The following is a 14,551-nucleotide window of genomic DNA, read 5'->3' as shown; positions in this document are numbered from 1 at the left end:
TGTGGCCAGGCCCTAAATCAATGGGACAATAACGTAGTACCTCTTTAAGGAGGTCTCTATATGCCACATGTCAATAAATGACTCAGGATAAAGCCCTTACTAGAAAGAGAACAGAGCAAAACTTTAGCGGCAAAAATTAAGATCTACCACTGGAAGGTGGTACTGATCCCTCATACAAGTTATGAAAATGTGGTAGATAAATCATTGAGAGACTAATATTCAGGAGATAAATTCATACTTGTTAAAGAGACATGTATCTGTCATGAATAAAATCCAAATGCTGACAACGTCTTCAGGGTCCAACAGGAGAGGGGATTTAAGAAAAGAATAAATGTTAGGAATATTTTTTTCTGAAAAAGTCTAGAAAATAAAAACAAATGAAACAATGAGAATAATACTGTTGGAAAAAGTAGATGGTTAGTTAATATCTCTAAAATTCTGATAAGTGACAATTATTTTATGGTAAAATTTTCATGGTCCGATGTCTGGCCACCAAATTTACTGACTAAGGTACATAATTCTATCATCACTCCACAACTGTTCCACATGACAAAGGGCAGACAGGTATTATTAAACTCACGAAACAAAGAGCATGTTTTATTCATCTCAGGACAGAGATGATTCTGCCCGATGTCTAAGTGTATTTGAAGGCTGATGGCCAAAGTTCTCTTTCCATAAAAAAGTGCTGAACTAGGAGCTGCCAAAATGTATTTTCAAGTTTCTTTTCTATAGGATTACTGGTTTAATCTTAATACTTTCTGATTGACCTGCTTATTGTTTAGCTTTCTTAATCCATATAATCAGTTTACATTTATGTATTCACAGCATGAAGCTATCCTGTCTCATATAACATTGTATCTCTGCTCTTTAATTTTAAAATTTCTCCCTCAAAAAGCAACCATTATTGCCTGGCATGGTGGCTCACATCTGTAATCCCAAGCCTGTAATCCCAGCACTTTGGGAGGCCGAGACCAGCAGATCACAAGGTCAGAAGATCGAGACCATCCTGGCCAACATGGTAAAACCCCGTCTCTACTAAAATACAAAAACACAAAAAACAAAACAAAACAAAAATTAGCCAGGCGTGGTGGAACACGCCTGTAGTCCCAACTACTTGGGAGGCTGAGGCAGGGGAATCGCTTGACCCTGGGAGGCGGAGGTTGCAGTGAGTCGAGATCCTGCAACTGCGCTTCAGCTTGGAGACAGAGTGAGACTCCGTCTCAAAAAAAAAAAAAAAAAAAAAATCAATCATTCCCACTCCTTTCCTAAAATTTAGAGGGTTCACCTTCCAGAGAACTGATATCTTATTTACATATTCCTGAATCTTCAATTTGGAGAAAACTTCCCCTTATTTATGTCACCTCAATTAATTAGTAATGTTTATATTTGAGAGACAGACTTCAAAAAATATTGAATATCACATTAATAATCCAAAATGTCTTACTGATCAAGGCAGAAAGACTTAGAGACTAATGAGCTATGAGCATAAAGGTGTTCACAAAGGTATGATTATGACTTTGGTTATCCTTTCTCATTGTCCACTCTAGACTTTAGCCAGAATCATTTTTTTCTTTTCTTTTTTTCAATTATACTTTAAATTCTAGGGTGCATGTGCACAACGTGCAGGTTTGTTACATATGTATATGTGCATCATGTGCTGTACCCATTAACTCATCATTTGCATTAGGTATATCTCCTAATGCTATCCCTCCCCTCTCTCCCCCACCCCACAGCAGGCCACGGTGTGTGATGTTCCCCACCCTGTGCCCGAGTGTTCTCATTGTTCAATTCCCACCTATGAGTGAAAACATGCGGTGTTTCGTTTTCTGTCTTTGAGATAGTTTGCTCAGAATGATGGTTTCCAGCTTCATCCAGGTCCCTGCAAAGGACATGAGTTCATCCATTTTTATGGTTGCATAGTATTCCATGGTGTATATGTGCCACATATTCTTAATTCAGTCTATCACTGATGGAAAATGCGTTGTTTCCAAGTCTTTGCTATTGTGAATAGTGCTGCATTAAACATAGAGTTGCATGTGTCTTTATAGCAGCATGATTTACAATCTTTTGGGTATATATGCAGTAACGGATGGCTGGGTCGAATGGTATTTCTAGTTCTAGATCCTTGAGGAATCGCCACGCTGTCTTCCACAATGGTTGAACTAGTTTACAGTCCCACCAACAGTGTAAAAGTGTTCCCATTTCTCCACATCCTCTCCAGCACTTGTTGTTTCCTGACTTTTTAATGATTAATCATTAATCATGACTTTTTAATGATTGTCATTCTAACTACTGTGAGATGGTATCTCATTGTGGTTTTGATTTGCATTTCTCTGATGGCCAGTGATGATGAGCATTTTTTCATGTGTCTGTTGGTTGCATAAAGATCTTTTGAAAAGTGTCTTTTCATATCCTTTGACCACTTTTTGATGGGGTTGTTTGATTTTTTCTTGTAAATTTGTTTAAGTTCTTTGTAGATTTTGGATATTAGCCCTTTGTCAGATGGGTAGATTGCAAAAATTTTCTATAATGTAGGGTGACTGTTCACTCTGATGGTAGTTTCTTTTGCTATGCAGAAGCTCTTTAGTTTAATTAGATCCCATTTGTCAATTTTGGCTTTTGTTGCTATTGCTTTTGGTGTTTCAGTCATGAAGTCCTTGCCCATGCCTATGTCCTGAATGGTATTACCTAGGTTTTCTTCTAGGGTTTTTATGGTTTTAGGTCTAACATTTAAGCCTTTTATCCATCTAGAATTAATTTTTGTATAAGGTGTAATGAAGGGATCCAGTTTCAGCTTTCTACATATGGCTAGCCATTTTTTCCCAGCACCATTTATTCAATGGAGAATCCTTTCCCCATTTCTTGTTTTTGTCAGGTTTGTCAAAGATCAGATGGTTGTAGATGTGTGGTATCATTTCTGAGACTTCTGTTCTGTTCCATTGGTCTGTCTCTCTGTTTTAGTACCAGCACCATGATGTTTTGGTTACTGTAGCCTTGCAGTATAGTTTGAAGTCAGGTAGCGTGATGCCTACAGGTTTGTTCTTTTGGTTTAGGATTGTCTTGGCAATGCAGGCTCTTTTTTGGTTCTGTATGAACTTTAAAGTAGTTTTTTCCAATTCTGTGAAGAAAGTCATTGGTAGCTTGATGGGGATGGCATTGAGTCTATAAATTACCTTGTGCAGTGTGGCCATTTTCATGATAATTGATTCTTCCTATCCATGAGCATGGAATGTTCTTCCATTTGCCTGTGTCCTCTTTTATTTCATTGAGCAGTGGTTTGTTGTTCTCCTTGAAGAGGTCCTTCACATCCCTTGTAAATTGGATTCCTAGGTACTTTATTCTCTTTGAAGCAATTGTGAATGGGAGTTCATTCATGATTTGGCTCTCTGTGTGTCTGTTATTGGTGTAGAGGAATGGTCGTGATTTTTGCACATTGATTTTGTGTCCTGAGACTTTGCTGAAGTTGCTTATCAGCTTAAGGAGATTTGGGGCTGAAATGATGGGGTAGAGTGGCATAAGAATGAGCAGATGTTTTGAATTTGGTCAAGAGAAATTCATCAGCTTTTCTTCTACAGTTTGTGTTTTTTGTGTCCTGTCTAAAAACTCCTTTGCTCTCCACAGAGTTGTGTGTATATATATATATATGCATACACATATGTATACACACACACATATATATGTATATATATACACACACACATATACATGTATATATACACACATATATATGGAATTAATATATATATACAAGCATATATATATATATACTACTTCAGAGTTTTAGGTTCAATATCAACGTCTTTTATCTTTTTCAAATTAATGTTTGTATGTTATATATTATTGGTTAAGATATACTTTGTCCATGTAAACATTGAGGTGTTTTAGCACTATTTATACAAAATACATTCTGTTCTCCTTAAACTGTTTTGACATTTTCATTAAAACCCAGTTGGCCATGAGTAAAACTATTTTCAGAATTTGTATTTTATTTTATTGATATATATGTTAATTGTTATACAAGCATAATACTATCTTGATTAATGTAGCTTAATAGTAAGTCTTAAAGTCAGTATAATGTATCCTCCACTTATTGTGTTCTCCAAAAGTTTTGTTTTCCTAAGTTCTTTGCATTTCCATACACATTTTAGAATCAGTTTGTCAATTTCTTGAAAAAAGAAACAAAAAGCCTGTCATTATTTTGATTGGGATTGCAATGCATATATAAATCCATTTGTGGAGAAAAAGCATCTTGAAAACATCAAGTTTTCTAATCCATAATAAACATGGTGTATTTTTCCATTTATTTAGGTTTTAATTTATCTCAACTATGTTTTAAACTTTTTAATGGAGATGTCTTCCACATTTTATGTTAAATTAGTTTCTAAACATTTTTTAAATACTAATTTGAATGGTAATTATATGCTGTTATTTATCAATTATTTTTTGCTATTAAGTAGAAATATAACTTTTTAAAAGGCATTAACCTTGCATTCAATAATAAATCTAAAATTATTCATTAGTTTCTTTGTCCACAGTTTCTTTATCCACTCGTCGATTGATGGGCATTTGGGTTGGTTCCACATTTTTACAATTGTGAATTGTGCTGCTATAAACATCTGTGTGCAAGTATTTCTTTTATATAATGATTTCTTTTCCTTTGGATAGATACCCAGTAGTGGGATTGCTGGATCAAATGGAAGTTCTACTTTTAGTTCTTTAAGGAGTCTCCACACTGTTTTCCATAGTGGTTGTCCCAGTTTACATTCCAACCAGCAGTGTGGAAGTGTTCCCTGCTCACTACACCATGTCAACATCTATTATTTTTTGATTTTTTGATTATGGCCATTCTTGCAGGAGTAAGGTGGTATAGCATTGTGGTTTTGATTTGCATTTCCCTAATCATCAGTGATATTGAGCATTTTTTCATGTTTTTTGGCCATTTGTACATCTTCTTTTGACAATTGTCTATGCATGTCCCTAGCTCATGTTTTGATGGGATTTTTTTTCTTGCTAATTTGTTTGAATTTGTTGTAGAATCTGAATATTAGTCTTTTGTCAGGTGGATATATTGTGAAGATTTTCTCCCACTCTGAGGTTGGCTATGTACTCTGCTGACTGTTCCTTTTGCCATGCAAAATTCTTTTGCTTAATTAAGTCCCAGTTCAGATGGATAGAATGTGAAGACTTTTTCCCACTCTAGGGGTTGTCCATGTATTCTACTGACTGTTCCTTTTGCCATGCAAAAGCTCTTTTACTTAAAAGTCCCAGCTGCTTATCTTTGTTTTTGTTGTATTTGATTTTCGGTGCTTGGTCATGAAACCCTTGCCTAAGCCGATGTCTAGAAGGGTTTTTCTGATGTTATCTTCTAGAATTTTTACAGTTCCAGGTCTTAGATTTGAGTGGTTGATCCACCTTGAGTTGACTTTTGTGTAAGGTGAAAGATGAAGATCCAGTCTTACTCTGCTACATGTAGCTCGCCAATGATCCCAGCACCATTTGTTGAATAGGGTGTTCTTTTCCCACTTTATGTTTTGGTTTGCTTTATCAAAGATCAACTGGCTGTAAGTATTTGAGTTTATTTCTGGGTTCTCTATTCTGTTCCATTTGTCTATGCCTATTTTTATACCAGTATCATGCTGTTTTGGTGACTATGGCCTTATGGTATAGTTTGAAATCAGGTAATGTGATGCCTTCTGATTTGTTCTTTTTGCTTAGTCTTACTTTGGTTATGCAGGCTCTTTTTTGGTTCCATATGAATTTTAGGATGTTTTTCTATTTCTATGAAGAATGATGGTGGTATTTTGATGGCAATTGCATTAAATTTGTAGATTGCTTTTGGCAGCATGGTCATTTGCACAATAGGGTTTCTACCTATCCAGGAGAATGGGATGTGTTTCTATGTTTGTGTTGTCTATGATTTCTTTCAGCAGTGTTTTGTAGTTTTCTTTGTAAAGGTCTTTCGCCTTCTTAGATAAGTGTATTCCTAAGTGGTTTTTTTTTTTTTTTTTTTTTTTTTTTTTTTTTTGCTGCTATTGTAAAAGGAGTTAGGTATTTGATTTGATTCTCTGCTTGGTAGTTGTCAGTGTACTGAAGAGCTACAAATTTGTGTACATTAATTTTGTATCCTGAAACTTTGCTGAATTCTTTTATGATTTCTAGGAGCTTTTGGGACGAGTCTTTAGGATTTTCTAGGTATAAAATCATATCATTATCCAATAGTGAGAATTTGATTTCCTCTTTACGGATTTGGATGCCCTTTATTCCTTTCTCTTGTCTGATTGCTCTGGCTGGGACATCCAGTACTATGTTGAAAAGAAGTGGTGAGAGTGGGCATGCCTGTCTTATTCCAGTTCTCAGAGGGAATGATTTCAATTTTTTCCCATTCAGCATTGTGTTGGCTGTGGGTTTGTCATAGATGGCTTTTATTAGATTGAGGTATTTCCCTTCTATGGAGATTTTGCTGAGGATTTTAATCATAAAGGGATGCTGATTTTTTCAAATGCTTTTCTGCATCTATTGAGATGATCAGGTGATTTTTAATTCTGTATACGTGGTGTATCACATTTATTGACTTCCATATGTTAAACTATCCCTGGTATGAAACCCACTTTATCTCAGTGGATTATCTTTTTGATGTGTTTTTGGAGTTAGTTAGCTAGTATTTTGTTAAGGATTTTTGCATCTGTATTAATCAGGGATACCGGTCTGTGGTTTTTTTTTTTTTTTTTTTTTTTTTTTTTTTTTTTTTTGTGTGTGTGTGTGTGTGTGTGTGTGTGTGTATGCATTTTGGTTATGTCATTTCTTGGTTTTGGTCTTAGGGTGATACTAGCTTCATAGAATGATTTAGGGAGGATTCTCTCTTTCTCTATCTTGTGGAATAGTATCAATAGGATTGGTACCAATTCATCTTTGAATGCCCAGTAGAATTCAGCTATGAATCCGTCTGGTCCCCAACTTTTTTTTTGTTGGTAATTTTTTTTATTACCTATTCAATCTCACTGCTTGTTATTGGTATGTTCAGGGTGTCTAATTCTTCGTGATACAAGTTAGGAGGGTTGTATCTTTCCAGGAATTTATTCATCTCTTCTAGGTTTTCTAGTTTATGTGTGCAAATGTGTTCATAGTAGCCTTGAATTATCTTTTGTATTTCTATAGTGTTAGTTTTAATATCTCCTGTTTCATTTCTAATTGATCTTATTTGGATTTTCTCTCTTTTTTTCTTGGTTAATCTTGCTAATGGTCTATCACTTTTATTTATCTTTTCAATGAACCTGCTTTTTGTTTAAATTTTCTTTCTTTTTGTTTTTTTGTCTCAATTTCATTTAGTTCTGCTCTGATGTTGGTTATTTCTTTTCTTCTACTGGGTTTGGGTTTGATTTGTTCTTGTTTCTCTATTTCCTTGGGGTGTGACCTTAGATTGTCTGTTTGTGCTCTCTCAGACTTTTTGATGTAGGCATTTAGGACTATGAACTTTTCTCTTAGCACTGCTTTTGATGTATTCCAGAGTTTTTGATAGATTGTGTCACTATTATCATTCAGTTTGAAGAATTTTTTAATTTTCATCTTGATGTTATTGCTAACCCAATGATTATTCAGGAGCAGGTTGTTTAATGTCCATGTATTTGCATGGTTTTGAAGGTTTCTTTTGGAGTTGATTTCCGGCTTTATTTCACTGTGGTCTGAGAGAGTACTTGATATAACTTCAATTTTCTTAACTTATTCAGACTTGTTTTGTGGCTTATTATATGGTCTATCTTGGAGAAAATTTCATGTGCTGATGAAGATAATCTGTTTTCTGTGGTTGTTAGGTAGAATGTTCTATAAATATCTGTTAAGTCTATTTGTTCCAGGGTATAGTCTAAGTTCATTGTTTGTTAACTTTCTGTCTCGATGACATGTCTAGTGCTGTAGGTGGAGTATTGAAACCCCCCACTAGTATTGTGTTGCTCTCTATCTCATTTCTTAGGTCTAGTAGTAAGTGTTTTATAATTTTGAGAGCTCCAGTGTTAGGTGCATATATATTTAGGATTGTGAAATTTTCCTTTTGTACAAGACCTTTTATCATTATATAATGTACCTCTTTGTCTTTTTAAATTGCTGTTGTTTTAAAGTTTGTTTTGTCTGAATAAGAATAGCTAGTCCTTCTCGCTTTTGGTGTCCATTTGCATGGAATATCTTTTTCTGCCACTTTACCTTAAGTTTATGTGAGTTCTTCTGTTTTAGGTGAGTCCCTTGAAGGCAGCAGATAGTTGATTTGTGAATCATTTTCATTCTGCAATTCTGTATTTTTTAAGCAGGGCATTTAGGCTATTTACATTCAACAGTATTATTAAGATGTGAGGTACTATTCCACTCATTGTGCTATTTATTGACTATATATCTTGTTTTTTTATGTATTTTTATTTTATAGGTCCTGTGAGATTTATGGCTTTAAAGAGGTTCTGTTTTAATGTTTTCAGGATTTGTTTCAGGATTTAGAGCTCCTTTTAGCAGTTCTTATACTGCTGACTTGGCAGTGGCATATTCTCTCAGCATTTGTTTGTCTAAAACGGACTGTATCTTTCCTTCATTTATAAAGATTAGTTTTGCTGGATACAGAATTCTTGGCTGATAATTGTTTTTTTTAAAGAGACAGAAGATGGAGCCCCAATCCTTTTTAGCTTGTAGGATTTCTGCTGATAAATCTACTGTTAATCTGTTTCCTTTATAGATTACCTGGTGCTTTTGCCTCACATCTTTTAAGATTCTTTCTTTCATATTGACTTTAGATAACTGGATGAAAATGTTCCTAGCTTATGATATTTTAGTGATAATTTCCCAGGTGTTCTTTGAGCTTCTTGTATTGGGATGTCTTGGTCTCTTGCAAGGCTGGGGAAGCTTTCCTCAGCTATTCCCCCAAATATGTTTTCCAAACATTTGGATTTCTCTTCTTCCTCAGCAACACTGGTTATTCTTGTTTGGTCACTTAACATAATTCCAAACTCCTTGGAGGCTTTGTTCATTTTTTTCTTATTCTTTTTTCTTTGTCTTTGGATTGGGTTAATTCGAAAACCTTGTCTTCAAGCTCTCAACTTCTTTCTCCTGCTTGTTCAGTTCTAATGCTAAGACTTTCCAGAACATTTTGCATTTCTCTAAGTGTGTCCTTTATTTCCTGACGTTGTGATTGATTTCTATTTATGCTATCTATTTCACTGAAGATTTCTTCCCTTATTTCTCCTATCATTTTTTTTTTCCAATTTCCTTAAATTGGACTTCATCTTTCTCTGGTACCTCCTTGATTAGCTTAATAACTAACCTTCTGAATTCTTTTCCAGGTAAATCAGGGATCTCTTCTTGGTTTGGATCCATTCCTGGTGAGCTACTGTGATTTTTGGGGGGTGTTAAATAACCCTATTTTGTCATATTACCAGAATTGTGTTTCTATGTCCTTCTCATTTGGGTAGGCTATGTCAGAAGGAAGGTCTAGGGCTCAAGGCTACTGTTCAGTTTCTTTTGTCCCACAAGGTGTTCCCTTGATGTAGTGCCCTCCCCCCTTCCTAGGGATGTGGCTTCCAGATAGCTGAGCTGTAGTGATTGTTATCTCTCTTCTGGATCTAGCCACCCAGCAGGTCTACCCGGTTCCAGGCTGCTACTGGGGGTTATCTGCACAGTGTCCTGTGACGTGAATCATCTGCAGGTATCTTAGCCATGAATATCAGCATTTGCTCTGGTGGAAGTAACAGGGAAGTGAAATGGACTCTGTGAAGGTCTTTAGTTTTGGTTGTTTAGTACACTATTTTTTGTGCTAGTTGACCTCTTGCCAGGAGGTAAGCTTTCAAGAGAGCATCAGCTGTAGTAGTGTCCGATCTTAATGTCTTCCTTTAGACAACATGAATTAATGCAAATAGTACCAAGATTAGTCCAATACAACAGTATAAAAGTTATAGGCACCATGAAAAATGTACTTTATACAAAACAAAAAGCATCCTGAATTCTAGAGTGGCAAGTTCTTTGAGCTTGTGTTATGAATTGAACACGTACATCCCCCAAACTCATATGCTAAAATCCTAATTCCCCAATAGGATGATATCAGGAAGTGAGGCCTTTGGAAGATCATAAGGGTGGAGCCCACATGAATGGGATTAGCACCCTTATAAAAGAGACCCATAGAGCTCTCTAGTTCTTTCTACCATGTTAGAACACAGCAAGAAGATAGCTATATATGAACCAGAAAGTAGACCTTCATCAGACATGTAATCTATTGGTGCCTTGATATTGAAATCCTCAGCCTCCAGAACTGGAGAAATAAATATTTGTTTTTTAAGCTACCCAATCTATGATCTATGTTCTTTTGCTATAGCAATACAAACAGATCAAGATAGCTGGAAATTATTTTCATCTTCTTAGAGAACTATGAATGCATGGCTGGGGTTGGGGAAAGACTAGAAATAGGTCACAATATAGGATATTGTGAGGGGAAATGGCATTATCCTGGAGAAATATAAGTGTCCAACAAATATTTTAGTGTGCCAGAAATCTCCCATTATATTTAATTATGATCACTATGCTCCATCATAAATAAAGTACTCCAGATATCCAGGAGAGATTGCCAGGGACAATGGCTTTTTGCTCAATCAGAACTCGAGCTTCAATTCCGTATTACTAATATTGCACTAAAAATCTCCAAGATTTTCTAGATTTAAATAAGTCTGAGTCATCCTGTTTACTAATTAAGGCCTAGGCATTGGAATGAACTAAAATTAATTATTATATTAGTATGTTAACTGATCAACATTTTCTGTAAGGATTATGCCTTATATTTGGTACAGGAAACAGACTGTGAGATGAAGACTTGAATGAAGAAAGTTGATTTACCAGTGCGTTTGATATTAATATCTGTGTTGGAGTGAAGGAAGGAAGTTTGGGCAGAGAAAAAGAAAACTGTGATTCAGTCTTAACAAAAGCCTCAGCACATCCACAGGGAACTCTGAATCTGAGAAGGACTTTCAGTGTTATCCAATCTCGAAGCACAGGGATCAGATCTTGATATCCTTTTTTTTTTTGAGATGGAGTCTCGCTCTGTCGCCCAGGCTGGAGTGCAGTGGCGCGATCTCTGCTCACTGCAAGCTCTGTCGCCTCCCGGGTCCATGCCATTCTCCTGCCTCAGCCTCCCGAGAAACTGGGACTACAGGCGCCCGCCACCATGCTCGCTAATTTTTTTTTTTTTTTTGTATTTTTAGTAGAGATGGGGTTTCACCGTGTTCGCCAGGATGGTCTCGATCTCCTGACCTCGTGATCCGCCCGCCTCGGCCTCCCAAAGTGCTGGGATTACAGGCGTGAGCCAGATATCCTTTTATTCATCAATCATAGGTGTGAGTTTCTTCAGGATAGAAATATTACCTTGAGGAGGCAGCTCTCTTTGACTTAAGGCAATTCATGGAGAGGGGCTCAGCAGGGAACCATTACAGGGTGACAGTTCTGAAGGAGATCTCTGGATTGTGTACCACAGCATACACTATGGTTCACCCCTTGTGCTATCTTAATCCACTTCCACCCTATGATAAATTTCACACATATTTTATGTGACTCTTACTATTCTATAATTCAAGAGAAACTTTCAAAAAGAAGGGAAATGGGATAAATTATCACACCTGCTTCTGCAATTGGTCTTAAGACTGAGGCTTTACCATGTAGATTTTCTATCATTATTACCTTTCAGAACTACTACTGATTAAGGTTGTAGTACAGCAGCTGATTAAGCTCAACTTCCATTATTGGACAAGACAAATTCCTATATTGTTATAAATGTAGGCAGAGATAGAGGGACTGGTATAACAGTGATGAGTGTTATAAGGGTCTGCACCACTGCACATTCCTGATTTTAGATGTATCATTTCTATGTTACAATGTATTTCTCCTAGGCCTGCCTTGCTTATGACATGAAGGGTCTGACAGAACTCAGCTCATGATTTGCAGGGAGAATGGCCACTTAATTTCTTATGGTTAAGTATTTCTTCTATACCAGGGCCAAATAACATGCTAGAAGCAGAGGTTTTTTTTTTTTTTTATGTTGCATAATTCTCCACTATGCCATGAATAACAAAGAATCATTACTCATTACCAAACCTCTGTATGAGAATCTGCCAGGTTGGTACAAATTTTACTTTTTCTAGCTTTTCTCTACTGCAGAACGCTTTCCTGGTCTGGACCTACTCAAAGATGGCAGGTATGCATGTCATTTTGTTAATAGCTTGTAGCAATATTCTGAAGTGTGAGAGATGTTACTTCTCTTTTCCTTTTCCACCACCCCCTCCTCTCTCTTTCCTTATCTTAATAGGCTCCATACATGAAAACGGGCTCAAGTTCAGAACTATGTCAAGAACCATAGTTCAGTCTACTGACTATCCATGCTTGATTTCTTTTGATTGTGCATATGGAGAAACTTTCGTCAGCTTCCCACCTGAGGATGCTGCTATCTATTAACTATCTCCATGACTCTCTGAGAGTCATGGCCTATAGGTGACCATTCTGATTTTGCCACTAGTTATGACAACTGGTTCCATCCTGTTTTTGATGATTAAATACTGCCTTTAGCCTCCACATTATCAAGATTCTATTATCCTTTGTGTCATCAGGGAACCCAGTTCTGTAACAGTATTTATTACTCATAAGTCCTCCCAGTAGAGGGCAGGTGACATTGAGTTTCTTCAGGTGAATGGTATTTCTCTCACTAGTACCTCACATATTGCTTCGGCAGATGGGACTTTTTCTTCAGAATACGGTTAAATGGTGAATTTTCTGGCCTTACATAGTATATTCAGTAGCTTGGCCACTTTTGTAAAATTACAAACTCTTTTTTTGCCACGTCTGGCAGTTTTGGCATTCATACTTTACCTACTATAAACTACCACTTTCTCAAAACTGCTAAGAACTCAATCAGTATGTTAATGCTGTTTTCTGAGGTTTTCATCAAAGGGTCAAATCCTTTTGGGATAGTTTTCCTTTATCAATAAATGGGCCAGCCATTATCCATTCTCATATTCTACCTTCTTTGATACAAGAGCCTCTGGATACAGACCCAATCACACTCTCCTGACTCCTTCCAGTATACAGTCATCCCTGGTATCTACAGGGGATTGGTTCCAGGACCTCCCCTGGATATCCAAATCTGTAGATGCTCAAGTCCCTTACGTAAAATGGCATAGCATTGGCATATAATCTATGGACATCATCCTGTATACTTTATATCATTTCTGGATTACTTACAATACCTAACACAATGTAGATGCTGTGTAAATAGTTGTTATACTGTTTTTAAAATTTGTACAGTAACTTTTTTATTGTATTTTTGTCGTACTTTCAATCTGCAGTCAGTTAATCTGTGGATGGGGAACTTGTGAATACAAAGGATTAATTGTATATTGACTAGGTATTGCTGAACTCATTAGAAGTTTATTGAGAGATGTCTTCAGGTCTTTTTGGGATATAGTCGCTTATCATTCTTAACATTCCTAGCACTTTCCCAGCGTGTAAGCTAAAAAAGGAGCTGAGTTTAGATGCTGAGGGGTGTTCAAGACACTGGGTGAGGTGGAAATTACTGCATCATTTTCAGGCAATGAGGGCATGCTAGTTTTTATTAGGAAGGAATGGGCATCTTATTCAAGCCCAGAGTATTCAGGGAATTCGGGTTTAATGATTTTTAATTCATCAACAAAAATATTTCCAACTCAAGGCTCAGGGTCCCAATCTTTTCCAACCAGGAATCTATCATTGGCATTAACATAGCCTTCGTTGGCTACGAATTCGACTTCCTCTGGAAAGCTCTCTGCTGCTGTTATAATTATAATACATAATTGATTCTTGGACCTGATTCTCAGGTTTTTTTCCTGCCCTCTCTCTTTAGGAAATAAGAGTCTCTTTTTAACCTGCAAAGGAGGCCCTCTGAATTTTACAGTTGACTTTCATTGGTGATTAATTACCCACAACATTTTACTGGTCTTCTCTGATGCATCAGTGTTGCTCAGCTAAAACATCTAATTCAATTTCCTTCTAATTAACACTTCCCTTAGCCACTCAAAAGCCTGAGATACTGAAATTTTGAGTGCATTAACTTATACCAGCATACCATCCCAATTTATCAAAGGTGAGAGTTTTAACAATTGCACTGCTATAATTGCAGTACTCCATCTCCTCCCAATAATGATGTCGTCCTTACCAGCTGGCTAATAGAGGAACCAGCTTCAATATCTCATATTAAAATATATTTACTTAGACTTGATGATGCCAATTGTCTTAAGTCAGGATTCCTTGAAAAGAAATGAAGATGGATTTTGCATGTGGGGACTGTGTTGGGCAGCGCCCTCAAAATCAACATTTAAAACCTGTAAAGTCACTAGAATTGGGCAGAGGAAGAAGTTAAGCTTCAGTGCAGTTACAAGGATGGCCTCATATAGTTTCAGGAGAAGCCCTTGAGCTGAAAAGACCCTTCAGAGTCATCTTGCCTTGAGACAAAGGAGCCACGACTTTACACTTTTATATTGACAATGAATAGGTTTACATATTGGGAGGGGTC

General features: G+C 36.5%; 1 long non-coding RNA gene across 1 annotated transcript in view; it reads right to left on the bottom strand.

The window, feature by feature from the left end:
* Nucleotides 1–279: 279 nt before the first annotated feature.
* LOC126957035 (uncharacterized) overlaps nucleotides 280–14,551 on the bottom strand; it is a 79,208-nt gene continuing 64,936 nt past the window's right edge. Inside the window, exon 3 of the long non-coding RNA XR_007726629.1 lies at nucleotides 280–290. This is a non-coding gene — a long non-coding RNA (uncharacterized LOC126957035). The remainder of the gene's footprint in view (nucleotides 291–14,551) is intronic.

Source organism: Macaca thibetana, chromosome 6 (genome assembly GCF_024542745.1).
Source record: "Macaca thibetana thibetana isolate TM-01 chromosome 6, ASM2454274v1, whole genome shotgun sequence".
NCBI lineage: Eukaryota > Metazoa > Chordata > Mammalia > Primates > Cercopithecidae > Macaca > Macaca thibetana.
The sequence above is the reverse complement of the archived record's forward strand: the minus strand, read 5'-3'. Positions and strand labels throughout refer to the sequence as shown.